The sequence below is a fragment of the Corvus hawaiiensis genome, chromosome Z, assembly GCF_020740725.1.
Source record: "Corvus hawaiiensis isolate bCorHaw1 chromosome Z, bCorHaw1.pri.cur, whole genome shotgun sequence".
Classification (NCBI taxonomy): Eukaryota; Metazoa; Chordata; class Aves; order Passeriformes; family Corvidae; genus Corvus; species Corvus hawaiiensis.
Genome location: NC_063255.1, coordinates 70,987,420 through 70,999,694, shown reverse-complemented (window position 1 = coordinate 70,999,694; position 12,275 = coordinate 70,987,420).

The window sequence follows — 12,275 nt, the reverse complement described above, 5'->3', positions numbered from 1 at the left end:
GCTCACAGCCACGGCTGCGAAGAGTTCCAGAGTATGTGCTGTATGAATCTTTCTGACCACTCTGTCCCAATTCACAAGCACCTCTCTGACCTCCAGAGGGCCCTACACATCCTTCAGGAGACAGACGACCCTATTGGAGATTGGCTTAAGGGTCTGGGTATCACCACATGGCTGTGTACCTTGGAAGTAGAAGGCTGCCGATTGCTATTTGTAGTTATATTAGGTTTAATAATACTTGGGTGTATTTTGTTTTGCCTTAAAGCGGGGCTGCGGTAGATCATCGACCAGACCTGGGTTGCCCAAAAAGAAAACAGGGGATGTGTAGAGGAATTCCTTGTGGAATATAGGATACCCCAGGAGAGCTTGGGCATCCCAGGGCTGTTGCAGAAGTAACCCTGATGGGGCCTCAGACTGAAAGCAGGCTTGCAAGGCACCTGCTAGCCGGCAGCCTTGAACAGCCTTGGGAAAAGGCACACACTGGTCAGCTCCCCCCGTTGCTTAGAGGCTTTCTCATGGGAAAGGGGTGTGAACTTTGGAAAAAGTATAACTTAGTGTAACCGAATAATAAAACTGCAGCACAATGCTCAAATCGTATCGGTGTTCGTATCATGACTCTGGCTGGATTCCCCTGCTCCCGGACCCCCCCCCCCCCCCCCCCCCCCCCCCCCCCGCTACACCATCCCATTCATGTTATGACAAGAGGCAGTGACAAAGGCACTAGACACATTAAGCATCTAGTCTCACTTTGACTTCTGTGTTCTAATTGGGTCCATAAAAAGCAAGCACATATCTGCCTTTCTGGCAAGATAACCACCATGGCAGAAGACTGCTATTTTGAAATTTCCAGTGGTCCCTCTACCATTCTCACTCAGGCTGCTATCTGTTAATTTTCTTCCATTTCTGTGTGTTGGTTTTTTGGTTTTTGTTTGGGTTTTTTTCCTAGCTGCAACCTTGGCTGTGACTAATTCAGTAAGAAATAAAGCCAGCAAAAATGTGTAATTTGCTCTCTTCTATTGATTTGGACAAACAATACTAGTCTGCAAATGCTTCCACCATCACAATCAGAATTATAATTTCTCTTTTTCGTTTTCAGTGACATTTTGTGTCAAACCTATCACAAATTCCCCATGGTATTTTGAAGACAAAACTGCAGTAATGGCTTTGGAAGAGCACGACATCCATATAATATTGTTAACTATCTATGACGTTGCCAGCTGCATTTGCCCATTGCTGCTGATACTTAACCTTTACTCTCCTTCTAAAAATTGAAAGTGCTTTTCAAATATGTGTTACAGCATGATCAAACAAATTTAGATAAGGCTGACACTGACAGTTTCTTTGTTTGGCATTGATTTTTCCCAAACAGAAATCCTATTAAAGTTAAGCAAAAGGCATTTTTCTCAAGTACAGTTTTAGCACTCCTGTTGATTGAATTGAAAAGTCTATACTAATCAGCACAGACCTTGCTGTAAATAAACATGAAATATTGTACAGCTTTAGAAAGTTTCTTGCCACAAAAACCCCACAAACTGGATAAAATAGCAAGTGTGTATATCTCTGTCATGCAAGTTATCCATGTTTCTTCTCTTTTTGCTGGGAAAATGGAAAAACCAGCCTTGGTATAAATTAACCAGATTGTGCCCTCAGTGTTTCTGTCCATTGGGAGAACATGCTGTGGTGGAAGTCATAAAAAATCTCAAGGTGGAAGAGACCCATAAGAATCACTGAGTTCAGCTCCCTGCTCCTTTCAAAACACTCCCTGAACTCTGCCAGGCTTAATGCCATGACCACTTCCCTGGGTAGCCTGTTCCAGTGCCTAATATGATCCAATTACTGAGAGATGCCTCTGCCCAAATTAAGGTGCAAATGAGACCATATGACAAAGTCAACAATATGGATTTAATTGAACAATAAAATGTGAGGTGGAGAGACAGAAAGAAATAGAGAAGAGAGGAGGGAGGGAGACAGATAGATCAAGCAGAAGATAGTCACCAATCGAGGATCCAGTGGGATCCTGTTGGTCCTTAATCACCCTGGGCTTCTCGGTGGTAGGAGTCCTGAGGTCGTTCAAAATTTTCACTGCTTATATATTTTAGCAAACAAAGAAATTAATTAATTAATTAGTGCTCACTGGTGTTATGCCCCAGTCTGCTTGACAGGTTTGGGAGAGTGTTGTTTGGTTTACTCTGGGCAGTATGCAGGAGAAACAACAAAATTCTCAGGAGATTCAGTAACAAACTTTTACTTGCAAACTTTGGAACATTATGGTAAAATAAGGTCCTTGGCAAATTTTAAAATGTAGCCATTTTGGTTAGAAATGCTGCAATATAAAAGCATAAAAATAACACTTAAGAAAATGTATAAGGTAAAGGAAAGAAAGAGGAAGAAAAGATGAGAGTAGAAAGGTACATGGTCACCACCTGTGGATTCTCTGGCAAGATTTGATTCTTGCAATTTTTAAGTCCATTGGTCAAAGTGTTGGTCACAGTCTTGTCAAAGAGATGGTCACAATCTTGATTCATTTGGGGTGGGGGAAGCCCTTAAAACACAAAATCTGGTGGCTTAATATAGGCTCAGGCTCAGTGAGAATGCCCAAGTATGTCTCCTGGGATGATGAGTTTTACAATGTATGATGTAATGCTGTGGATCAAGGGATGCTTTGGGAATCTTTGATGGTTTATGACAATTTCTGAGATGTTACAGCTGCCTCTTACATCAGTGTAGTATCAGTTGTGTCAATTATGGCCCATCAGCAGAGATGAACACCATCAGACCTACTGTGAATGTCCTGGTACTTCCCCAGAGGGGAGTCTTCACAGATGAGCCACTTGTGCATGGATACTGACATGATGAAAAGCACTATTCCATCTCACAGGATTTGCCTCTTATCAGCCTCTTCCTTTATCTTGTTCAACACGCAGCTGTTGCCTTGGGGGATGGGTGTGCACCTCCTCTGCACCTGGGCAGTCACTACAAATGGCAGATGGTTTGAGTCATCAACCATTAACATTCCAGTCTCTCACAGCTAGCTGCACAGTTCTCTTATTCTATTGGCTAAATGATTCCCTTGCTTCTCATACTAATTAGTCCCATGCTCAGTCCTTCTCTTCTTCTGAGTTGGTAGGTTGTGACTTGTAGTCACAATCTCCCCCTGCCAGAATTACCTCTTACCCATTTAGAGCTGAATTCAGCACAGTTGTTGAGTTGGCTTTCCTTGCGTCTGCATTCTTTATGTCCATTATTAGTGATGCATTGTTATGAATGGATGATGTGGGTTTAAGTAAGTCCTTGCCTTCTGCCCAGGCCTCCAGCAGCAGGCAGTAGCTTTATTGAGGTAGCCAGCATCCCAAGACCCACTCTCATTTGCAAGATCTTTAATAATGTCTGATTCAGTCTATTATAGAATGAGTTATTTATTTAATAGTCCAGACATGAGACTTAAAACAGACTATTACTACACAGGAATAAGACAAAAAGAGAATTAGTATTACACGCAGGCTTAAAGGTACCATTAATTTTACAGCTAGTGAAGAAATAGTGTAACTTAGGATCCAGCGTTTCTTACCATCCAATTCCTGATGGAGAACACATCAAAATCCTTTCTCGCAATTCCCAGGAAAGTAACCATGGAATTTGTGTCCAAAGTCTGGGAAGAAATCTTGCACGCTTTCAGGGCATGTGTGTAAGAGACTTCTGCCTCCCTGATAATTGTGGGGGCTTTTATACACGTAAGAACCATTTCTTTTGGTCAAGAATATTTATTTTTCCTTTATCTCTTTCCACATTTGCTTTCCAGACTAAGATATTGATTCTTACCTGGGGGCTTGAGCCCTTTTGGTGCCAGAGATGACCCCATGCGGGGCCTGTGACCGCCTGGGTTATCTCTTGCACATGCACCAACCATCTGTGGTAGAGAGGAGGAAGACACACTCTGCCACACACATTCTTCTCTCCCAGGTTTGTTTACCTCTCCCTAGGCCTGAGATAACACTGAGACAACAGTAACACCTTTATCTTATGTCAAGTTCCCTCCACAGTCACTTAATTTACAGTCCGGGTTTCCAGTATTCATGTAGGCATATTTGGCAGTGGGGGCTTCAGTGGTCACAGGTGCAATCTGTCCCATAATTTGAGGGCATCTTTGACCCTGTGAGCGGTTGCTTCTTTACACAGTTTGCCAAGGTGGGAATTTTTGTCTGGATCCATTACCCAGGATGTGCTGGCCAGATCTCAATTACGCCAGGCTCAGAGTTAGCGCCATCCTGTTGCTCCCATCTGTGCTTATCTCACAGCAAAGTCATTCTGTAGTAGCAGTGCTTGAGACAGGCAATTGTGCTCTTAAATTCTCACAGTGCCCAACCACACTCTCAGTGAAGAATCTTTTCCTAAAGTCAAACCTGAACCCCCCCCCAGCTGCTGGCCCCCATGAGGAAGCAATGGGGTTACCCATCACCTGTTCTTCTCCAGGCTGAACAAGCAAATTTACCTCAGCTGTTCCTTGTAAATCTGGCCCTTGAGATTTTTCACCTTCATACTGGCCCTTCTCTGTACACACACAGTTTGATGACCTTGTATGTATCTTACTTTCAGGGTTTCTCTAAATAGGATAAGGCTGCCTGAATAAAGAGACCAGAGCAGAAGGGTTGCACGGGTGGAACAGGGCTGTGTTAGAAATTCCAGATGGAGAACTGGGAATTTCTATTAAATGGGTGAGAGCCATCAACTGCCCCTCCACATGAACAAAAGAAACTCATTCTGTTAACACGGTATGATCCAGATCGCTTTAAATTGTTTGGTTTTTTTGTTTTAGCTCAGATGTTGGCTGTGCTGTGAGAGGGCGCAATAGCAGGTAGAACTGGGGATTTCCCTGTCCATGGCAACAGTAAGGAATGGCTACAGGGAGTGGGGTGGAGAGTGGAGGGGTGGGGAAAACGGTGGTATGTGGCAGGTATGTGTAGTCTCTTTTATAGGAACAGTGTGGACTTTGCACCAGGGACGTGCAGCGTGCAGGAAGGGGTACAGATTTGGGCTGCAAAAAATTAGAAAATCACCCCAGGTCAAGATAACACTCTGGGAAGGGTTTATTTTGAGGAGTAGCCAGCATCCCAGCTCTGGAGCAGCTGGCTGGCATGGGATGCCGAAGAGAAGAAGCAGACAAAATTTGAGGTAATGGTCACCAAGGCTCACAGGACATGGAGTGGTCCTGGGCACCTGTGGTGGGACAACATCAGAGTCTGATTTGATAACTCTGGTCTGTAAAGGAAATACGTATGTCGTTAAGTTGCTTGAATTACACACTTAAGAAAGTAAAAGTACATGATGAATAGAAACAACGATTGCAAAAAAGCTGTGCATAGTTGGAGCCTAGCGCAGTTATGTGCTCGAGGCATGAGCTCTGGCGTGCCCTCGATCAGAGAGAGTCCAGCTGCGTTACTTCTGTGCGTCGCAGAAGCGACTTCGGCATCAGGAAAGGTGCTGCTGCCTGAGCGAGTTCGCTAGCTTCTTTGCAGAGGGAACAGGCAGGAACCAATGGTATCGGCTCACATTAGCTTGGAGACAAAGGAAGAGAGAAGTGGTTTTGGTCTGGCTTCCAACAGGTTTATTGTCAGAAGTTTCACAACCAGAGCACGGCAATGATCTTAAGCTGAGATCTCGCTGAGAGGCTTTTCCTCCATTTTATAGGGGGCTTGAAAACTGTGGGGAAAGGGGAAAACAACCAATGAGTTACAAGCCATGGGGAGGATACAATTCAAGAAGAACCAATGGGGGAAACCAGGAGGCGGGAGTTATAACAAAGAACCAGTGAACAACCGAGTAACCGAGAAATTTCCCGAACAGGGGGAGGGAGCTTGGACCGGGGCGCCACCCGGGGGGGTGCGGCTTAGGCTTCTGACCCACCCATTGACCCACCCTCTGAGTCTGCCTCTTCAGGAAACTCGATCCAGGGGATGGGCTGGGATTGATTGGCATCACGCTGCCCCAGCCCCGCAGTGGGCTGGGTCACAGCAACAGAAGCCTGTCTTTTAACCTTGCTGGAAATCTTTCATTGTCTCACTGTGGGACTTTGAGAAAATTTAACCTCTCTGCCAGTTTTCAAGTTCCTAACTTGGAGCTGATCAGCCTCTGTGTGGTACTGCAAGGATAGCTAGTAAAAAGCTATAAAACACCAAGCACTCTGCAAAAGATAAAAGAATCAACAGAAAAATCTGAATAAATTACTTGAATAAATAACATAGAAAAGAGTATTTACTAAGGTACTTCATTCACCTTGTCAACTCTATTGGCATGTTTTTCATCCACCTGTCATTTGTTTTCACAGATTGTGAGCTCCTTGGACGAGGATGTGTGTCTGCCCTCAGCACCGCCAAAAAACATGCTGCCAAGATGAAATAATATTGTGAAATAACTGTCACAGCTATTGGAAGTGTACTACCTATCATACCTGAGCATCTTTGTGAGGTTCTGAGTGTGCTCCTTCTCCCAGGACCTCCATGAGGTGAGGCAGTACTCCTCTGTTCATCCCATGCAAGGACACCTAACAATGAAAACCTGGAAACTGTATCAGAGCAAGGAAAGCTCAGCAATCCCAAAGCCCAGGAACAGCACTCAGGTGGGGTGGCACACTTCAGACACCTTTGTTTAGACAGACCACCCAGAGGAGACCAGCAGGTGTGACACAAGACCTACAGCAGGACCTGGTGTCTTTCTGAAAGGATGGGCCCAACAGGTACCCTGGGTCAGCCCATGTGTCAAGGTTTAACACTACATGCCTATGCTTAGCACTCCCTGTCCATGTTTAAGCACTTGCACAAAGTCTCACAGGCCCCCTTAAAGCAGTGACAGAAAACATGACCTTTTGAAAAATTAATGGCATCAGGGAGTGTGGCAGCAATCATCATTATTTTCATCTGCTTAGATGCTGGTATCAGGCCAGAAAGCCTATAAAACATGAGGGCTGGCTTCATTTTTGAAAGGAGTAGAAATCCCAAGAAACAGCAAATGACATCAGACATTTCAGATTGAAACTAGACAGATTCATTAGCTTGTCACAGGTGACATTCAGCCCACAGATCTCTGTCCTTTTCTCTGCCATCAGCCACAGTCTCCTGTCACATGATTTTCTTGCATTACTTGCTATTATCACAATTATTTACTACTCATGGAGAGTTGATGGCATACTCCAAGATGGACTGATGTGCAGGAGTGTGTGCACTCTTGTTTTTAATAGATGGGGAGACTGTTAAGCAGACTGCCTAACAGTTTTTCTATCTATACCTCAATGTCTAAACTGACATCAGTCCTTTAACTTCAAAAACCCCAGGCATTGCCTCATTGATGATACACACAGCTTCCTTTTCTTCTGTATTTCTCCTCAGCCTCAGCAAGGAAGACAGATTAGTCTCACTCCTGGTGTGATTTTAATGATGATGAGAGTTAGTACACCAGGGAAGAGTTAATATACCAGCAGGACACCTATAATGACAGAAGTAGAGCTTCCAAAACAAACTAAAATGAGCAGACCTTAAGCCCAGTTCCCACCAGCTCCCTGGACGGGTGCTCTGGGAGCTGATTGATACCTGAATTAGCTGTGCGTGTTTCAATTAAGCGCCAATGAAACAGGGTGAAGCTGAAGTAGCTGCCAAGAGAACAATTTGGGTCGGGATCAGTGGCCAGCGCAAAGGCCAGAAGCTGAGTCCCCCACCTGGCAAGTGCAGGATTAGCACCCAGGTGTGTGACCCTACAGAGAGTTTCATACCTGTGTCCCACGATGCTGCTGCTGCTCAGCCAATGCACAACCTAAGCCTGTGCTGGCAGCAACAGAAACCTAATGCTGTGCCAGTGTATTGATTCACGTGTGCATGTGTTTATTTTTTGTAGTGTTCTGTGGCAAATGAGTGGTTTAAGGTCACTTAAAGAATCACAGCAAAGGCATAGGCAAAAGCAGGTTTAATATAAAACTGACAGCATGATGTAGTTCATTTACAAGGTTTCCTCTGCTACTTACTACTACTGCTCTGGTTAAAGCAGACAGAGAAGGAGCGAATTAAAACCTAAAATCAGTCAATCTAAATCAAAAATCAACTCAAAACATATCTATGAGGAGGCTGGGGATAAGGATAGGAAAGGGGTAAGAATAAATAGGAATAAGGAAGACCCTCCCACTGAGTCACAAGGTTCAGAGCACACCCCTTTGCTAAACTGTGCCCCAGACTTGACCAACAGTTTAGGCCTATGTGGTCCTACATCATCCCCCCCCCGACTCCTTTCCAGGCTGCAGTGTGATCTGAGAAAATGGTTGTTAGGCCTCATTCTTGAAAACATCACCTGGGCTCAGCTCTTTCTGAGCTTATCACAAACACTGTTTGCTCTCAGGAACTCCTAACAAGCTTCTGTTGTTCTCATGACCAGCCTTGGAAAATATTTCTCTGGCCTGAATGGTATAACATTCCTATTCTCACATTTTCAAAGAAAGTGCTGACCCAAACTGTGGCCAGGATGAAATACTGTTATGACTAAAGCCCACTCTCTCGCAACCCTATGAACAACAGTCCAAAATGGCACCTGTTGAGCTCTCCTGGGCTACAGCAGGCCTGTGACCAGCAATCTCCCTCTGTGGGGAACGCCTCTCAGAGCCAGCAAACCCTCAGGTTTGCTGTATCTGGAGGATCGCCAAAACACAACGTGTCCTGGGCCGATACCCTCACTTCTTGAGGCCCAATCCTTCAGGAGATGCAAAAGCATCTGAAGTGAGTATTTCACTGACCTCTGAGGGGAATTTTTCCACAGGTACCTTATCTTGCAGTGACCGTTTCTGTCTGCACGCATACCCTTGCGCATATGCTATAGCAAATCTGGAAGTTAAGTTATAGTTATAATTTAGGCTAAGTGCTGTTGAGTGTTATTCCTCTGTTAGATTGTTAAGGTTAAGATATAAATTAAGGTATAAGTTAAGTTAAAGTACTGTTAAGTTTAAGTGTTTTTAAGCTTTAGGCTGCATTCCTTTTCATCCTTGTTTACAGTGCCTTTACATACAGACACACATACACCCAGTTAATTTCTGTTTTGATTGCCTGGATTTTGTTCAGTTTTGTTGTTGCTTGCTTTCCCTTTGTTGTGCCTTAGTTGCCCTTGTAAGTAGAGTGGATCTTGCCAACTAATCTCTTGTGCTTTGTAGTTTAATATTAAATCTGACTTTTGCTCGTATCCTTGCTGGTGATTTTTTGAGCGATCTCAAGCACACTCATTCAGGACAACCTATAGCTTCAACAGCACTTAACTGATAGGTTAAGTTAAACAATTTATCTTAAGTTTCATATAGAATTTACTATAACTCATGGGCCTAACTTACATATCTGAAGTACTTAAGAATCTAGGAGAGCAGCATTCCTTGTACATTTGCTATACCATATTCACACCCTCATGCCCACAGACTTAAAGAGCCTGTAGAAGACGCTCACAGGGTACCTGTGACAAATTCCCCTCAAACTCAATGAAGGACAAACATTTGAAGCCTTTGGATCTTCTCAATGGGCAAAGGGTAGAGCCTGGAGCAGTGGGGGTGTCAGTCCAGGCACCATCATTATCATTCAGTGATCCTCCAAGTTTAGCAAACTTGAGAGTTCTCTGGCTCTGAGAGGCCCCACTCAGAGGTAGGTGCTGGTCACAGCCTCTGCTGTCCAGGAGAGCTCAAGGGGTCTCACTTTAGACCACTGTTATAGAGTAACAAGGGAGTGGGCTTCAGTCATAATAATTTTTCATCCTGACTGCAATTTGGGTCAGTACATTCTTTGAAAGTTTGATAACAAAATTGTTATTCTGTTTGGGTTGTTCTTGAGGCAAGAAAAATAAGTTTCCAAGGCTGTTCATTAAAAAACAGGAGCTCATTAGACAGTACTAGCTCCTGGGAACAGACTCTATTTGATAAGCTCAGGAGGAGCTCAGCCCAGGTGCTGTTTGTGAAGATTGAGGCTTAATGAGCATTTCTCAGATCATAGTGAGGCCCCAGGAGGAGTTCAGGGGATGCACACCACATGTTCACATATACCATTGCACATCGCTGTTGTTGTGTAGATGAATTAAAACTGGTTACATCCAAATCTTGATCATAGACAACTTCTTTAAGTTCTTTAATGCACTTTTCTCATGAAAACCCACCCAGGATAATACCACTTCATATCAGGTAGGTTTACTCCAGTAACAACTTACAACAAGAAGAACAGTTTCATTTCTTTAGTTCTGAATCCCATTTCTCATATATGTTTCTTACACTCAGCTGAGGAACAGATTCTGAACTTTGTTTATGCATGGCTTTATATTTCTTAATCATACATGCAGCATTTTACAGGATTTGGTATTCTGCAGTCAAAACCATTAGAAGAGCATTAATGCATTTTACATGGTATCATATATAGGCTTTCTTTTTTTCCTGATTTTGATGCAATTTGGTGTCACTCTTATGGTTTGGAGGTGTATCTAATATTTCAGGTGTTCTACACATTGTACACAGAAGGAGAGTGAAGTGGAGGTGTTACTGCATGAGCAGCAAAGCATGATCCAGCCACTCATCTTAGGTTCAGCTGTGGGGAGAAACAACCCTGCGAAGACCCATTTAATTTTCAGACTTGTTTCTTTTCAACTCAGAAATTGAAATTCCCCCATGATGGCAATTTTCAGGCTCTTCTTCCTTGCCCAGATCACTCTTGATGGGCATGGGTGAACAAGCACCAGCCTGTGAAAACCATGTTTTTACTAGAAAATGGACATAACACGAACCAGCCATTAGATACAAAATCCAGGGCACGTAAGACAGAAGGACTTGAGCAAGTACACAGGGGAAAAAGTCCATGGGGAGGTTGTGAGAAAGGAACAACTAGCATTGGGGAGGATGTGAACAAAGAACAAGCAAAGGAAGAAAAAGGTAAGAAAATGCAAACTGGAGGACAGTTGTGACATACACGACGGATGACGTGACACACAAACAAGAACCAATCATAAAGCATAAAGTAGCGCATGAAAATAGGCCTTAACCAATAATAAATATGCATGATTGCATGTAGGGAAAGCAGAAACTGTGTATTAAGGACAGTAGTTCATCAATAAAATGGCTTCTGCCCGATTCACATTGACTCATGTAGAGTCCACTGTTTCTCTCCGCACCAGCCAGCCAAAGCACAGACATGCTGGGTGCCAGTTGTCAGTGTGAGGGAGAGACCCAAGAGTCTGTGGCACCTTCCAGCTTCCTGTTTGGGTGATTCAGAGAGTTGCAGAGATGTACAGCAGGAAAATGTCACAGACTGCCAGCAGATGCTGAAAACTCCAGGCTCCCTTTTGCTGGCCCTTTCGGAGTGACTTTTGCCTGAGGGTTTATTTATGTGCCTAATAAAATGTGAGGCAAAGCAAAGATTTTCTTCTGAGAGCTCTCAACAGAGGAGCAGCTGAAGGGAAAGAGCTACTTGGATATCCACCACTGGGATGTGACAAAGGATGCTAGGGATGTCAGGCCCAAGAGACACAGGAAAAAGCTGGTGAGTTTGCTGTTCCCCTTGGCTGTACATGAGTCTCCTCCTGGTGCTCCATCTAAGCAAATGTCAAATTAACATTCAAACCTGACCTTCACTTGGAGAAGAATAATTTATTGCCAGTTTAAAATAGAGTAGATACTGGAAAAAACACCTCTCCCTTACCCTCTCCTGCTACCAAATTCACGGATGGGCTCAGCTTTGGCCATGGGAGGTCTGGCTGGGAACCAACTGGAGTTGTCTGTGCCTGACAGAGGGGTAGCTCTTGAAGTCTTCCCACAGAAGCCACTCCTGCAGTCACACAAACCCAATATATAGACCCAATTCAATTGTCTGTCAAGCTGTGCTGCTGAAAGTCCCAGGCTGTCGTGGAGCACAGCTGCCGTATTCCATTATATGAATGAGAGGGCACCTACCCACTGTGCAGATCTCAAAGATGCAGTGTAAATCAGATCTGAATCAGCAGCTTTGCAGTCTATTCCTTTGCTAACGGGTTAACAAAGCAGTAAATATGAGCATTTGTTTTCGAAGGGAAATGTAGATTTTCATTTTAATACAGTTTCCTCACCCTGAACAATTCTCTTTCTCACACACATATTTAGTTAATGAACCTTGTTTTAGAAAAAGCAGCAGATCTGGCTACTCCAACAGTAATGTCATTTTCCAGTGTGGAAAAAGACTGCAATTTTCTTTGGAACAACACTCTTTCTTCCATTTTCTCTGAGGAACTGCAGTTTACAGGTTTCTCTTATTGAC